Source organism: Sciurus vulgaris (assembly GCF_902686455.1).
Source record: "Sciurus vulgaris genome assembly, contig: HiC_scaffold_167_arrow_ctg1, whole genome shotgun sequence".
NCBI lineage: Eukaryota > Metazoa > Chordata > Mammalia > Rodentia > Sciuridae > Sciurus > Sciurus vulgaris.
In genome coordinates, this window is record NW_027632886.1 from 11,223 (window position 1) to 20,072 (window position 8,850).

The following is an 8,850-nucleotide window of genomic DNA, read 5'->3' on the forward strand; positions in this document are numbered from 1 at the left end:
CCTTGGCAGGCCCTTCTGTGGGAAAAGCATATCCCAGGAAATGCCAGCAGCCCCCAGGGAGCCCAGCCACGCTGATCACCATGTCCTGCTGCACCTGTCTTAGAGTCTGAGCTTCCATTTTGCAGAAGTGTGACATTCACCCAAGGCTGTGTAAGGGCCTGGGGAGGCTGGCCACTGAGCTCAGTCACAGGTGGGAGGCCTGTCCTGGCCTTTGCAGGGTTTGGAGTTAATCAGTATCTACTGTCCAGGGGAGAATGTGGTGGGAACCATAGTGGCTTCAAAGTTGGCCTTGACAACAGAACAGCTGGGTAGGCAGGGATGTTTGTGGGGTGGCCGGCTAGGAAGGAGCGTAACCTTGGAGGGGGACTCTCCCAGCAGGTCCACAGCACAGCATGTGGCAGGCACCACTGGACAGGTGTGTGGAGACCCTTGCTAAGGGGACTGGACCTCATCTGATGAGTGACAGGGAAACACTCAAGGGACAGAGCAGGGGTGTCACGGCACATGCCTGCAGCGGGGGATCCAAACACTAGTGGTTTATTCGGGAGGTGGCCTCAGCTCAGGGGGAGGTGGGAAGAACCAGGAAAGGAGAAACGAGTAGCCGGCCAACTCTGGGCAAAACTGGATGGAGCCCTGCTGGCGGAGCGGGCAGCTCTCGGCAGTCCCTGCCCACAGAAGGGGGAAGGCCCAGGATTGATCTGCCCTTGGTTAGGGATCATCTCTCCCACAGTCAGAGAGAGTCCTCAGGCAGGGAGCTGCCTCCTCCCTGGACACAGCAATGGTGGCCTGGTGTGCATGGCCCCGACGCCGTCCTCTGCAGCTCTGGGTACGTGTTCATGGAAGGGACTCTTTGTGGTCAAAATCAGCCATGAATACCTTCTGGGGTGGGTGTGGGTGTTATGGCTGCATTTCCCAAACTGCATCCCAGGGAGCCCCGACCCCCATGACACACCCCATGGCCAAGTCCCCTGGGGAATTCTACATCCTGTGTTCATGGTACCCGTGATGTATCAAGGGCTTAGACGAGTCCCCTGGGAAAGAAGCTGGGTTCACTGCTGACAAACATTCCCTCCCAGGTTCAAACCAAATGCAGCTGAGCTGAGCCAGGCAGGGCCCCTGCAGGAGACCCCTCCTGGGCTGGATTACCCATGGTGCTGTGGTCAGAAACTTTCCACAGCAATGGAAAGTCTCCCACCTGTGCTGTCTAATATGGTGGCCACCCAGCTCCTGGGCAGTTGGGATGTCGTGAGTGACATGGAGAAATTGAATTTTTAAATTTTAACTTATTTGCTTCAAAGGCTGGCCATGACCCTATTGGAGAGCAGAGATTTGCCATCTAATTTTTGCCCTGTTGAGTGTGGTAATTGGCACCAAAGGGGCCCTCTATAAATCACAATCTTGCTGTAGTCATGGTTGACATTTATTGAGCACTTACTGAATGCCAGGCACCAAGAGCTAGATTGAATCCTCCGACAACTCAGGGAAGCGAGAGTTATTGTCAATGAATCCCTTTTCCAGATGAAGAAGTGGAGGCACAGGGTCCAGGAAGTGACATTTCCAGCCCTCATGACCATGAAGTGACAGATCCAGGATTTGTGTGTGGGTCTCTTGGACCCCAGACTCCTTCTCTGAATCAATATTCATATGCCCAGACTAGCTTCTGGAACAGTCTTAGCACTAGCCCCAGGATCTGGAGGTGAGACCCTTGCTCTTCTCTTTCTTCAGTGGGGCATATCCAGAGGTGGGATTGGAGCCTCTGCTCAATTCTGCTGGCTCTGTCCTGTCACGGGGCTGGACCCTGGTGGTACGGAAAGGTGAGGAGCCACATAAGTTCAATGCACTACTTGGGAAGTTCCCCATTATTGGGGGACAGCACACAAGTAGAAATCACCCACAATGCAGCAAGGCAAGAGCCCGTGAGGAGCCACCTCCTCATCCTTTCCCACAGCACCCTGCCCAGGTGAACGGCGGAGACCCCTCCTCCTTCACAAAGAAGCCCAGGAGGCCCAGCCCAGGCCCTCCCCCAACGCTGTGCCCAGCAAGCAGGGGACACAATCCTATACCTTTCATCCCATGCTGAGTCCAGATAAATCTCCCCCCTCTCCCTCTGCAGCTGAAAGCCAACGGGTCTAGCTGGGATTCTCCCACTTATGCAGCTCATGAATATTTAACAGCATCTGCCATGGAGGTGATAAAACCCTACCATTTGATAAATATGGCCTAATCTTTTCAATTTCAGGTGCAAATATGCCTTCTGAGTCCTGTTTGTCACCTAGATTAATGGCCCAGGTTTCCATAATCCTTTGGTGCTAATTCAAGTGGTGGCTGACCAGTGTGTGGCTGTTGGGGGTTTGCTGGGACACACACACCCACACACATGCACAGGATGGAGCAATTAGTCATGTGCAGATTACTTGTGGCCAATGTGCATGTGTGCGAGTGTGCATGTGTGTGCGTGGCCTGTCTTTGTGCATCTGGATGCTGTGTTTACCAGTGTTTAGGTGTGTGCAGAATGAGCTGTGCACACTGTTCACTGTGCGTGTCTGCAGGTAGGACCTGGGCCGTGGGATGGATGGCCGAGGGAAGAGTCATAGACACTTGGTGATGTCCCCGCTGTATGGGTGGCAAGGGAGAGGGAGAGAGGGTCGTCACAGGTGGGAATGACACCATGAAATATTGTCTACCAGGGAAGATTCCTCCAGAATATGTTTGTGATCTGTCTGAAAATCAACCGTACCTCCCACACCCGCTGGGGCCATTTTGGACTCAAATGCTCCATTTCACTGTTCCTGGAAGAGGCAAGACACACAATCAGATGTCTATCTGGACTACCTGGAATTCACAGCCCAGTGGAAGAGATGAAATCAGTGTGCGTACCTGTGTGTGTGTGTGTGTGTTTGTGTTGTTTGAGGTCTTCGCATAGTGATCTAGTGAGGGCAGAGGTCCAGGGTAAATTATCTGCTTTGTGCTCTCTCTCTCTCTCTCTCTCTCTCTCTCTCTCTCTCTCTCTATCTATCTATCTCTTCCCTCTCGCCTCTCCTCCCCTCTCCTCTCCTCTTTCAGTAAACCCTCCAATACTTGCCAAAAATGCTGGAGGGATCCCCCATGGGTCTGGTGTCTGAATATTGTCACCACCTCGGTCTTCTCTTGTCCCAGACTGATTCCCAGGCAGCTCTGCAGGAACCGGGGACGTGAGAGGAATCACCAGGAAGGCCACATCCTCCTCCTTACCCCTCTTCCACCCCAGCATCTGCACCCTCACCCGAGATGGCAGCAGGACAGGTCTCAGCTACGTGGTGGGTAGAGAGGGGAGGCCTAGGCCAGCATGGGGCGAGGAAGGAGGGAACCAAGTCCAGGGTGCAGGGAGCTGGGACCCACGGGGAATGCCCACCCTCACGGACTGAGAGCCGCCATGCTGTTGAGCAAATCTCCACTCAAGTGCAAAGTGCCCCTGTGAAGACAGAAGCAGGCAACCTCCAGAAGTTCCTTGCACAGATATTTCCTGATGTCCTGGCCGCACCTTGTGGCCTCTGTGGCCAGCCTGTCCTTGCTGAGGTCACCCTGAGCCCTGCAATGCCACCTTCTAAGGGCCAAGGTGGTAAGAGTGGGCAACTGTGTGGACATGCCCAGCTTTGGGCAAAGGTGGCAAGGGCCCAGCTTGGTGGACAGATTTGGCCATCCCACCCAAACATACCCAGGTGGGAATAAGATGGGGGAGTCCTAACTAGTGGTCAGCGGCCCTGGAGTCTGAGGCAGCAACGCCTGAACCCCTGCCAGACACCTCTCAGTATCACGACCTTGAGCAAGCTGGCTCTCTATTCTAGCTCAGTTTCCTCCCATGTAATCGGGGACAGTCTGTGGCACAGTCATTGCCCAAGGCCTGTCGTGAAGATCACACACCCAGCCATTGTTGCTTTTACTGTTCTCTGTAGGACATAGTGCCCATGTTCCCATGGCGTCTGCTCCTCCCCTGGGGACAGAACTATCAGCTTCCAGTGACGTCTTACCAAGTTCATTCCCCACACGTTCCTCCTGTGACCAAGTTAGCAGGCAAGACAGATGATTGTAAGACTCCTCCCACTGACTGGGAAAGTTCTAGATCAGAGAGTCTTTGCACAGTTAAAGGCAGAAGCAGGAACCAGTGTCCTTACTGTCTGTGGGTGGCCTCCTGGGAACATCCCCTGCTGTGATCCCCAAGCACCCCACACCCCCGCACACACAGGCCCCTCCCTCTGTGGTTCCCATCTGGAACCTCTTCCCAGGAAGTGGCCATGACTTCCCCGAGCCATGACCACCTTGGTGTGAGCAACCCCCTTGTCCTGAAGTGACAGGATCCACACTTGCCCTGGGAAAGATTAGTGCCCAGTGCATTTCTCCATCTTCCGGTCACTTTAATAAAAACCTCCCCCTCTCCCTCCTGAGACCCTAAGTCAACTGGTCCCTGAACAGGAGAACATGGGCCTGTCGCCCACAAGTCCCCACAACCCAGGAGCTCTGGCTGCCCTTCCCTTCTCCACCTGCTCGGCTCTTTCTTTGAACACTGCTCATCTTTTGGAGTGCCCCCTCCCTCTCTGGGAGATCCTCTCTGGCCACTGAGTCACCCACGCCCTGGATCGATAGTCTCCGTGTCAGCTCGTCTCCTGCAAGACAGGGACCAGAGCCGAGCAGCTCGGTTGGACACTCAGGGCCTCTCCCTGGCCTTCAAGGACGCAGAGAGGAATACATAAAAGAAAGCAAGGGTATGTAAGCAGGGCTGGCTCTCACGGAGGGCAGAGGAGGTATGGCAGGAGGGCACCACCAAGATGGCCACCACCAAGTGGCTCCACTGTCCCCCACAGAGGCTTTCCAGGCCCTGGAGTGGTTCCTGTCCCTGAAGAGCTAGACCTAGTAGCTTACTTCTAATGAATAGATGATGGTGGGGAAAACCAAGTCATGACGTGGGTATGACCCTGGCTGGTGTGCAGATTGCAGCCAGGGATGGCCCCTGAGCCAGAGGCCCAGCTAAGCTACTCCCAGATTTCTGACCCAGAGAAATGGTGAGGTGATAAATGTTTATCATTTATAGCCCCGAAATGTGTGGCCACCTATTATCCAGTGGTTGAGCTCAGACCATAGCAGCAGCTCACTGAGGGTCCAGGTCCTGGCTCTGCCATTCCTAGCTGGGTCCACTCGTACAAACTGCTCCACCTCTTGGTGAGTCAGTTTCCCTCTCTGTGAAGGGGAATTCATGACAGGACCTACCTCCAAGGGTCATGGTGAGGAGTGAATATGCTCATCTACGTGAAGCAGCTGGTGCGTGGAAAGCCCTCCGTCGAGGTCGGCATTACTGGTACTGTTACCTCCGAAGACCTGAGACGGAGATAGCGCCGGTGACATTAGGGAAGAAACTAATGTGCTGGGAAGGTGCCCACCAAAACCAGCAGCCTAGAGAATAGGAGACCACCCCCCCCACCCCCTCCACATCTCTTGATAACACCGTTCATCAACAGCCAGCTTCCATCAGCCACACGCATGGGGTTCATCACATCGCTCACTCCTAGCAACAGTCCTAGGAGATGGAGCTGCAGCAGATGATTTCCAGAGACGGCCACCATGGATTACTCCCCTCCCTGAAACACCAGCAGCTCCTGCCACCAAGAGGTACATGTTAGTTACCCACACCTTAAGTCTAGTCTTGCCTGGACTTCCCACGGAATGCGGTGGAAAGAATGTTCTGAGACTCCCAAGCCTGAGTCTTAAGAGGACAGGCAGCTTCTACCTTTCCCTATCTAAAGCCAGGTTCCATGTAAGATGACTGATCCCCCTGAGACCACCATGTTGTGAGGAAGCCCAAGTCAGCCGTGAGGACTGAGAGGTCACAGGAAGGTGCCCGGGGACACCAGGCATGTAAGCGAAGCCCTGTTGGACCTCCCCGTATATTCCAGCTGCCATGTAAATGAAGCCACATGACTGACCCCAGCAGATACCACGTGCTCAGCTAACAGAATTGTGAGCATTAATAGACCATGGTTGTTTTTAACCACTCAGTTTGGGGTGGTTTCTTATATGGCAATACATGCTTGAAGCAAGAAGTATTATCTTACTTTTTTTATAGGTAAGTAAACTGAGGTCTTTCAACCAAAGTAAATATCACCAGTGAGTGGTAAGTAGCCCCAGAAATTTCTTCCAAATCTAAACAGTGTGCTATGTAGACTCCAGACCAAGGATGAGCTGCCCACCTGAGGATGCCCTTCACCATATGTCACAAGCCAGTGGCCTCTTTCCCTGGTCGGTGAATCCCTGCCCTGAAGCCCTGGAACACCCTTCAGTTTGACCTGGCGCCTGATGCTCTTCCCCATCCTGCCCTGCCCACTGTCCCATCTGAGGTCCACTGAAACTCAGTGGGTACACAGGGCAAGGAGAGACAACCCTCACGAGGTTCATAGGAGCATCATCAGGATGAGAAAACCTGAATGGCCTGCCGGGAGCCTGGGTCTGCCAAATGCCAGGTCACTGGCTAAAGGACACAAGCTGATGATCCCAGCCAAGGAAGGACAACCAGCCAGTCAGGTGGTCAACACACGGGGTGAAGATTCCCAGCTCTGCATCCACTGAGGCCTGAGCAGCAAGCACATAACCCAGGGCCCCCATCTCAGCACACAGGGTGCTGTGGTGTGGGCCTGGAATCTGCCCCAAAGTCCCCGGGTTGAAGGCTGGATCCCCTGGATGGCTTCTTAGTAAAGATCACTTCTCTGGTCATGAAAGGTCAACTTCCTTGGTGGATCAATCTACTTGGGAGATGAATAATCTGAGTGGACTTCAGGGAGGTGGTGGGGCAGGGTGGGAGGGAGCTCGGAGCATGGCCAGGCCCTTTGCTGCCCACCCCTCTCCCTGCTTCCTGGCTGCCCTGAGCAGACAGCCTTCCTCCCCTCCTATGCACTTCTGCCATGATGCTCTGCCTCACCTCAGGCCCAAAGCAGTGGGGTCGGTCGACCACAGACTGGAACCTCTGAAATCGGGAGCCGAAAAAAATCTTTCTTCTTCCAGGTTATTTGGCTCGGGTATTTTGGTCACAGACATGAAACATTAACTACCCCATGGGGCTAGGTGACTTTTTTTTGTCCCAAGAGGCTGTCCCGTGACTTGTGAAATGTGTAGCTGAATCCCTGGCCACGACCCCGTAGGATCCAGTATTGCCAACCCTTCCCATTTGGGAAAAAACTAAAACTATCTCCAGAGAGACATTTTCAGGTGTGTCCTAGGGCCACCACCACCACAGGGAACCCGCAGTGCAGCTTGGTGATCACAGAAAGAAAGTAGAGCTTTGAGGTGTCGCTTCCAACACCTACAGGTTTTTAGAAGCCAGTGCTGTCCAGGTTGTTGGTCAACCGCGTGAGCTTCATCAATGGCGGGTCAGTCAGTCCGAGCTCAGGGGAATCCACTTGGAATAATCATGGAAGCCCTTATGACATGCAAGTTGATAAACCCATGCCTCTGTCAGGGTCTTAAAAACAGAACTGACCCCCATGTGGTTCAAAGAAAAAAGACTCAATGAAAGGGCTCTTACAGAGGTGTGGGGAGAACCAACCACACTGGTTGGTTCCAAGCCATGGAACCCTGGTTCCAAGCTGCACTGCAGAACCCAGGAGGACCTGAGAAATCCCCCTGCCTCTCGCCAGCCCCTGCTGGAGCCTCTCATGGCCTGAACCAGAAGCAGGGCCTATAGGGTCACCCCCTGGAGCAGCCCAGAGGAGGGCAGGGAGGCGGAGGGTGCAGGGGCCACAGCACCCGGCAGAGCACTGCAGACTTATTCTAAGGAAATGATTCCTTAGAAGCCAAAAGGTAGGTGCACAAAGGTGTCCGTGGAGTGCCGCCTATCACTCCCAAATCTCCAGGGTACACAAAAGCCCCCATCTTCCCACCGCATCCTACCCCCTGGAATGTTTCTGCCCCTGAAAGCCCCTGGGATTCCTGAGACCCCAGCAGAGAGAGCAAGCTTCCCTTTTGATTCTGGAGCTCAGTCTGCAGGATGGCTCCCCAAGATGCATGCATGGAGACCAACTGCTTCCGAGGGCTGGGAATCCTGCCTAGAGACCCTCTACCCTGAGGCATGGTCTCCAGCACCAGAACTTTTACCTCCCGGGTCTTGGTCTCCCTCATCTGTGCCCCAGAGACAGTGACCTACCTCCCAGGGTGGTGAGTGTGAGGACTAAGTGACATAACGAGTCACCAGTGTTTGAGAACTGGGTCCTCCTATGCTGAGTGCTTCACATGGAGTGTCTCAGCAAATCCTCTTCCATGACCCTATGAGTGAGGGGCTCTTATTTGCTTCACTCGATAGATTAGAAATGGAAACCAGAGAGGTTAAGATATTTGCTGAGCCACAGAGCAAGGACATGACCATGCCAGGACTCCAGCCTTGGTCTGATGTGTTCCAAAGCATCGATGTCAACCATCCGCATGCATGTGGTACCCTGGAGACATGGAGAAGTCACCCGTCCATTCATTCACTTGAGCCATGTTTATTGGGCACCTACGATGCCCCAGGTGCTCTTCCTGTAACTAGGAATACTGTTGGTGAATAAGGCAAAGTTCATGGCTTTCTGGAGTGGACAGTCCACAGAGCAGAGGCAGACAGGAAATGAACAGATGCATCAATAAGTAAAATGTCAAGTTATGACAAATGCAGAGGTGATTGAAAATAGCCAGGGGGACAGGAGTGGACAGGAAGGGCCTCTCTGAAGGGACGACTACTCTGTGCCAGAGGAACATGCCATGACAGAGGAAAGAGCACATGCAAAGGGCCTGGGGCAGGAAAGAGATTGGCATGGCAGAGTGACAGGCAGTGAGGGAGTGGATATAGGAGCGGTG

At 53.7% G+C, this 8,850-nt stretch overlaps 1 long non-coding RNA gene across 1 annotated transcript; it reads right to left on the reverse strand.

Moving 5' to 3' along the window:
* Nucleotides 1-1,243: 1,243 nt before the first annotated feature.
* LOC306652267 lies at nt 1,244-6,103 on the reverse strand. Its single transcript, XR_013761342.1, has 3 exons — nt 5,085-6,103; nt 3,133-3,174; nt 1,244-1,798 (listed from the first exon to the last, which is right to left on the reverse strand). It is a non-coding gene; the product is annotated as an uncharacterized lncRNA (long non-coding RNA).
* Between the last annotated feature and the right edge of the window lie 2,747 nt (nt 6,104-8,850).